At 35.5% G+C, this 8,311-nt stretch overlaps 1 long non-coding RNA gene across 1 annotated transcript; it reads left to right on the forward strand.

Moving 5' to 3' along the window:
- The first annotated feature begins 1,153 nt into the window (after positions 1–1,153).
- LOC140321878 (uncharacterized) lies at positions 1,154–7,927 on the forward strand. Its single transcript, XR_011919017.1, has 3 exons — positions 1,154–1,214; positions 4,411–4,437; positions 7,803–7,927. It is a non-coding gene; the product is annotated as an uncharacterized lncRNA (long non-coding RNA).
- The last annotated feature ends 384 nt before the right edge of the window (positions 7,928–8,311 follow it).

The raw sequence follows: 8,311 nt of genomic DNA on the forward strand, positions 1-8,311 counted from the left end.
ATGACAAGAAAGGAGCCTGTACAGCTGTGTAAGACTAATGCTGGACTTCACCACCAAAGGAATGTTCAGGAATATGAAGTGGGCCAGGTTTAACACCACCAGGCAGCATGGTGATCTGTAGAACATATTGTTCTAGGATTCAAGTGTAGTGGTGAAGATGTGCAGGCTTCTAAAGGTATATGCAGACATCTCTTAATGTTTTGTTGCACCTGTTGCCATTTGAAATGACTGTAGTATGATTTCATGAACCTGTGATCATGCAAAATTGTAGCTTTGTGCAATCATAATGAGAAAGCAGGAATATCTAAAGTTAAATGTTTGTTTAAGGTCCAATTACACCAGGGCAGGTAGAATAATTGCATTACCTAACACTGGTCATTATGTATGTGTAAATGAAGACATTATTTTACAAAGAAGATATGCTAGTGGAGAGGAAAACAAGGCAATAGGCCTTTTTGAGCTTTGTAGATCTTTTGGAGGCAAGTTCAACCAGAAAAACTGGAGCAACATTTGTTTAGGTTTAGCAGTGGGAGAAACATTAATGAAATTTAGGTTAATAAATCTTCCCAAAATTTTGTGATGGTGGCCAGTCAGGTTCCTACAGTTTAAAAAAAAAAAAAAAAAAAGCCCCTTGGAGTAGTGGAGTATTAGGGAAATAAGAGAGTACGTGCATATTAGGGAAAAGTTAATCTCATTCTTTTAACACAATATGTCAATCCTAAACTGAATGTTGCTTTATTAAAATTGTGAAAAGAACCCTCTGTAAAGCATACAATGAAAAAATACATACATTTCAAATGGGGATAAGGCAAACTCCTTGTTGGTGATAAAGTAGTGTTTTTAACATTTATATATTTTCAGGGCTGGCTGGGGTAGTAACTGATCATGTGCACTCTGATATAAACGGATTGCAGACTCATGATGTCTCTTTAAAGAGAATCTACACAATGCTATAACATAAGTCTTCTGGCTGCTACCCAGGCATGTGCATTTTTGAGACTTGCCATCTGTTGTATGGTACCTATTTACTCACCTATTTTCATGCAACCTCACCTTTTAAAGTGGAACTAAACTTAATTGTGAAATAATTGCTATTAGGAAGGTCACTGAAACTGAAATCAGAGTAAGCAGCTATAATACAGGAGAGGAGCCAGTACAATTGTGCAAGACTGACCGTAAGGCTGGAGTGTAGCTTTTAGTACATCTGTGTTTTGGTAAGACCCATTACAAAGGGTAATGTTTTGCAAGTTACACTGATGTGTGTGTGTGTGTGTGTGTGTGTATATATATATAAATATATATTATACACTATACACAATTTCACTGACTGCATTTGATTGATGTAATATACCACTGCACTTTTTTTTGTTATAATCAAACTTGCATTGTTTGATTCTATGCTTCACTGGACAGCATGCTCACATTTTAACACAGTCTTGTAAGATGTCACTGTTACAACACAAATGTCACAGAGTTGTGTTACGTGATAAAAAAAATAATCAGGGGTCTGTCAGCCTTGCCCAAGAAATCCTTTTGTGTTCTGTACAAGACAGGGTTCATTTTACTACAGTATATAATACTGTGTCCTGTCGTAAGCCTTCACTGAGATACCAATCCAGAATGATGAATCCTTCAAGAATGATGTGCTTTGCCATCTGCCTGATCTGTTTGGCTTCTATTAGTAAGATGTTACTCTTTTTCTGCTGAATCTATTTGTCTTGTTTTACATGCTTTATTAGGCTTCATTGGCATAGATATTTTCATAAACATAGAATGGTTAACATTGTATTTCTGTTTCCTACTGTTTGTCAAAGTGGTTCCTGTATTACTCATAACTAACTCTGCTGTGTATGCAATTATACCCTGTCGTGTGTAGGGATTTAGCAAGGATATATTGATATTTTATAATGATGCCTGTTTCACCGTATATAAAAGAACAGCTTGTATTGACAGCAGTAAATACATATCCTATGGATGATTAGATGATTCCATACTTGTGCAAAGATCTGCAACCCCTGTGTGTTCTGAAACACTTTAAAAAAGGATGATTATGGTTTGGCTCAACTAGTCCTGAACCTACATTTGTATCTTAGCTTTTATTGAACCTTGTGAAGTATTCGGCTGTTCAGAATGCTTACAAGTATAAAAAAATGTTACTATCTCTTTATGGGACTGGTACTACTTACTGGTTGTTTATGTAATTTGTCCTCTGAACATTAAAAACTATATTTGCAGCAAAGCATAACCACAAAACCATATGTACCGATCCTATTTCTGTAAAATATGTGTATGACAAAACTGGTGGGATGATTTGTGTTGCTCATAGGTAGTGATTAGCAGATGGAATCTTTGTCAAATCCTCTGAAACAAACGGAAAAAACATAATGTGCATGCCCTGTCTAAGGTTTTCAGATATCTTGATTTAATATTCAACCCACATATCAATGATTTGCATTATTTCCAAAGCTTATCTGATATGGGTTTTTTCCCTGCCACATATTCTATGTAAAGGCTTCAAAAGAATTTATGGCAATACACACAAATGTGTCAATCTTTTTGTTTAAAATTAAAGATGCAGTAAATGGACGGCTTCCATAATTAGCACACTTTACTTTTCAGGAATGACATAATGAATAATGTTTCTCTGGGTGTTGTATTGTACAGACAGTGTTGCAAATTCCTCATCCTCATTACCATTTCTGTTTTGTGTGGATACAGTTCTCTGTCCTTCATGATCTTGTGAATTCAGATTCTAGAATTTTTATGATTGCTTCATGACACAAAAGACTGTAGATATCAGATAGACTTAGATATATTGTATGTACATTCAGTGTATATGAGCCACTTAACTGACTTTTACAATGCACCCAGACAAGCTTTGCTTTCTCTGCATTTCTTTCCTTTCTTTTTGTAACAGAGAGGAGGCTGTGGTATGTGTAGAAATAACTATTTCTGTGTTCAATTGTGTCCTAATGGGAAAAGGCTGTTTCCAAGTTGCATACTGATTCTGAGGTTCTGAGTGAGGCTAATTCACTAGTATGCAGCACGTGAGTACTAGCTTCCCATGATGAAAGTATAAAACTACTAAAAAAATAAAAAAATCTATAACAAATATCTTGGGAAGTTCTGTTAGATTTCCATTGGACAATCAAATGGTATCCTGATATTTTTCATAATGTAGAATATATAACTACACTGGAATTTCATCAACAATAGAGCAAAACTTGCTTTGATTTACTGAGGTTGGAGATACCAATGATCAAATGGAAAATGTTCAGTATGTGATAGGATTCAAAAACTTGATTGAGCCATTCAGCTGAAAACGTGTTGATTATATTTTTAATCTTTTTGTAAAACCTTTTTTATCCCATCTGTTCAAGTTGTTCGTCACTCCATTCCCCCCTTCCCTGCATAGCCTTGGCATAACTGACTTTCAGTGAGACAGACACATCTGTCTGTGCAACTTATGGATTTCTTAATCAACTAGGGTTAGAACCCTGTAAATACAGCACACGTTGTTAGAATCGGCACAGACTGATCTACAGTTTGCCTTTCTAATGAATCCAGCATAAGCTTATGAGCATAACACAACTCGGCAAGTCCTACCCTTCTGCTTTGTCATTTCTGGCACTGAATGATTTAGAATGCATGCAGCGTCTTTGGATGAAGGTGAACTGTCAGTGTCTTGGGAGGATGCCACTCCCTTGAGATGATTTTTGTGCCTCAGCATGTTATTTGTTGACAGATTGCATCTCATCAATAGTCTGTTTTGTCAGTTACACCAGTGGGCAAGATATATTGTTTGTTTAATTAGGACAAAGTTAATGATCACAGAAAGGTTTTCACTTCACATCCTTTCCCTTTCAGAGACTCACACTTACCCCTGACACCTAGGCACTAAAACGCATGTTTTCCTGACATGGTGCTGGATTGTTAGATGACATACATTATTGTCATGTATTCTTTTTTTTTTTTGTAGTTTCATTCCTTTAATTAAACAACTAATCTTAAACAACCAATTTAAATAAAAAATATATATTTTAGTAGGACTTATTTACACTTTGTTCACCCTATGAATGTTGCAAACGTCACAAACATCTTGCACATTCATTTCTTAACCTTTGACATTTTTCAGCCTAATAGACATGCTTTTTGCATTCTTTTGTTGCAAAAACTTGTTTTAGTGACCTGCAAATAGCAAATAAATATAAGCAAAATATTAAATGGCAAAACAAGGACTCGAAACTACGTATTGGTGTTTGGTATTGGACAGTGCTGAAATTGTGTCTTTTCCTGTGTCTGTTCCTGGCATCATTTTAGAGTAGCCTTTTGTTCTAATTGTATTTCAATAAAAAATAACCTTTAATTCAGAGTACAACCGAATTACATTGTATTTTTTTTTCTCTGCAGATTTGAGTGCCATCTTGAGAAACAAAGGTAAGTGCTTTGGCTAGTTGTACCTTTTTGAGGGAAAAAATATAAACGTGCTTCATAGATGTGCAGCTGAACCTTGGTAGTCAGACATTCCAGGCATGACCATAGCATTAATCCAATGCTCAACAGCCGATTGAAAACCGTACAGCAGGTACCCGGATTTTTCATGTGGCCACAATGCAAATCCTAAAACAACTGCATTGCTAAAAGCTTATTATAACTTTTGAGATCTGCTCTTTGATCTGCCACAGCTGCATGCAAGAAATAGTTTCAAACCTCTCCTAATCACGTAGAAGAGGTTGGGGCTGCGATTGAGTCCGCAGCAGTACACCGCAACTCCCTACAGGTATGTAATAGCGCTTAATCTCTCAAATGGAGTGACGGAAGTGAAAACATGACAGATTTTTTGGTTGGAGAAAAACAGAAGTTCAGAACAGAGGGACAACATTTTGGAGCTTGCCATCTAGATTGGATGAACTTGGGGCACCTTCACTAGACCGTTACGTATTGTATTTTTTGTGTAAAGTTATTTGTGTGAAAAATTTTATATATAACTGACCAGTATGTAGTAAGTTTAATATTAATAAACTACTGATATTATTGTTTAAAATTAATAAGTGGCAGGTAGCTGCTTGCAAACAATGGACCTCTTCTCCTAAAAAGGGGGAATGTGGAACAATTTGTGTATATGTGTTTGTGAATATAACTAGCTTTTCCTGTTGTCAATATCCTACAAATAAAGGAAAAATTTGAACTATTTCTATTGGACTTCAGACTAAGACAAGTCTTTCCTAAGGCACCATATGCTATTTGTTAACAAAAGCCAAAATAGTAATACATTGCAGAAAGTAATAAGTGGAGAAGGACCACTCATGAAAACTGACAATATTGTATTAATGAAAGAAGAAATGTGATTTGCACATTCTATTATTTTTGACTGAATCACTGAATACCATAGCTTTGCATGAGGCAAACCTTGGTTTTATTTTATTTATTTATTTTTATTTATATTTTCTGAGACTGCTCCTATAATTCCTGGGACAGATTTACTCTGTACCTGGAGGGTCTTGATAATCTAACCAGTAGAACCAGGTGTTTCTGAATTTTTGATCATGTTTTTTTAAAGGAAGATGTCATTGACTATTTGTAAAAGCCTCTTTTGACTCAATATGCACATTTTTTGAAAAGGCTGTGGAACATTTCAAATTTGCTTTGTTTCTTGCTATTGTTGGCATTTCCTTCTCCATCACCCTCTTCACATCAACTCAAACATAACACCATTGATCTCTGTGCAGTACTAAGTACCTCGTCACCTACTGAGGTCAGGGAGAAGGTTTACATGACAATGAGCTGAGTCTGAGCATTAGGGGCAGAGTTGTGACTTTCTAGAAAAGCCAATATAGCTCCAAAAATGTTAATCTTTTGGTGGATGCATAGGGGTGAACAAACAGGTTAATAGCCATTTTTACTTGCTAATTCATCCTTCCCTCTTCCTGTGTCATTGTTTGTATCTGTCTGTCATTGACAACCCCTATTTGTTAGTTGTACAGCGCTGTGAAAAATGTTGGCTCTATATTAATACGGTTTATTATTAATAGATAATATTCACCCCCTCCAAAAATGTTTGTGGCCTGGCTAGCTGTGGATTTAGTGCCCAGACCCAGAACATGAATGTAGCATGTGAAATCAGATCTCTGCACAAACCGATATGGGTACTTGTTCCAGATTAATGATGAAAAAATATTTCTATTACTGTTGAAGTCCTATTGGTGTTAAGTAATAATATTCATCAATAATTCACAATGCAGCAGTGTCAAGTCTTGTGAATATTAATAAAATTAGTTTAAAGGAAGTGTTTAATTATTCAAGAAGAAAATTAGAAGTATTCCACTCGTTAAAATGTTCCTGTTAAAAAAAGGCTCATCCAGGAAGAAGAATGCTCTCATAGTTACTCATATTGTTTACAGCTTATTCCTTCATTGTTTCCTGTGCTAAGATTTATATGACAGCATAAAAGACTGGCTTCTCCCATTTTATTACATTAAATATAGCTGAAATGTGACCTCTTATGTGGACAGTAGAATATATTATCCACAGCATAATTGAGTCTTATTAATGACATGCCAATACACCTTCTCTCCACAAGGTGGAGTACGGTACCTTAAGGTGTTTTTAAATGGCACTGATCAAGTAATTTTGTTATTTTTATGTTACAAAATAATATCAACCAGTTCTTTTGGTCGTATTGTTTTAGATGGGAAAATTAGAAAGTCACTAATAATGGTGTTTTCTTGTCATACTGTATATCTACATCTAACAAAATCTTTTTATGAAAAAACAAGAATTGTCAATCTCTTCTGGACATATTGTATGTTTCACTGCTCCCTCTCTCATTTGCACCCACTTTTTGTGTCACTGGGACCAGAATGTAAGCAAGTCTCTCCAATGAGACACAGACATGACTATGTTTAACCATTTCATACCGTTTACAATATACAACACTAAAAATAGTTTTGGCTTGATACACTTGTGTATAATATCAGGTAAGGACATTATGGATGTTGGTTATCTTCAAAACCATGGAAATGGTTTTCTGCTGTGTGTGAAAAGTGTTCTAAAGCCTTCCAGATGACATTTTTCTAGTTTAGATCAGATTAGTTTAGAACATATTTTTGTTTCTTTTTTTGCGGCAGTCAAACCAGTGTTGGTAGAACTATGAAAGCTACCGTTACTGATCATATCCTAAAAGTGCTAATTGCCTAATAGTTTTTTTTTTTCTATGGCTGCAATGCTTGGTGAGATACAGACATGGGCTAAAAATACAGATTAGGATTTGTAGCCTCCATTACCCTGTTTTCACTGTTTGACTAATGACCTAGCAGTATTGAAGCTAATGCATCCACATGACTTCCAGGCCGTTTCAATAGAGGTCAGCTGCACATTTTTCAGTATTGGTTTCCTTTAAAAGGAGCCTCTTAGATGGTTGATAAGTTTAGAATCTTAAAGATCTTTCTAGGATTTAGATATCACATCTGGTTGCTTGAAAACCTAATTCACATTACTAATGGAACATTCCAGCTTACATTTATGAGGTTTTAAAATCTCTGAGTTGGCAGCTAAGCCCCACCAAGCTGCCATCCTACTTTCCAATGAAGAGGAATTCCTTTTTCCAAACTGTGTGCTTTGTGGCCTTCTCTCGTCTGACTATAAAGGGGGTTTACATTAACAAAAGTAATGGTGAGACACTTTGTGATGCCTAGTTTTGTTCCTTCCGGTAGAAAGCTACACTGCCGAGTATAGGAGTACACATAATTTTATTTGCAATTTAATTTATTCAGTTATGTCAATGTATGTCATTTTTGTTGTAGCAGAGAATCGACAGAAGAGAGCTATGCCAAACTGGAGCATGACGGCTTCTGATTTCTATGGATGGGTGGAAGAATTACGTAGACTGGCTGCCTATGACCAGACTGGTGAAATGGCCAGAATTTACTGGGCTCACTTTCCTATTGCATCTCATTTGGGCTATGATGTGCCAGAAGATGAAGATTAGTTAAATCAATGTTTTAATCTCTTGATCGCCATATAAAGTTGCCATGGAGCATACATAGCTGTTACACTTTTTAGTGCCATTGCTTATATAATTATACATATGTTTGCTGATGTATATATATCATGCAAAATTTCTTTTTTGTTTTTCCTTGATTAAGGTTTTCAGAAGTATGTAGATAGACAAGGTCAAGCCATTCTAAAATAAACTCATGTTTAAGACAAAATTGGTTTTGTATCTTTATAATATGTATGGAACAAATTAATAAAATGTTGGCTGAACACAAAGAATGTACCTTCTAGACCAGCTTTTAATCTTAAATCTCTT

This window comes from Pyxicephalus adspersus, chromosome 1, assembly GCF_032062135.1.
Source record: "Pyxicephalus adspersus chromosome 1, UCB_Pads_2.0, whole genome shotgun sequence".
NCBI lineage: Eukaryota > Metazoa > Chordata > Amphibia > Anura > Pyxicephalidae > Pyxicephalus > Pyxicephalus adspersus.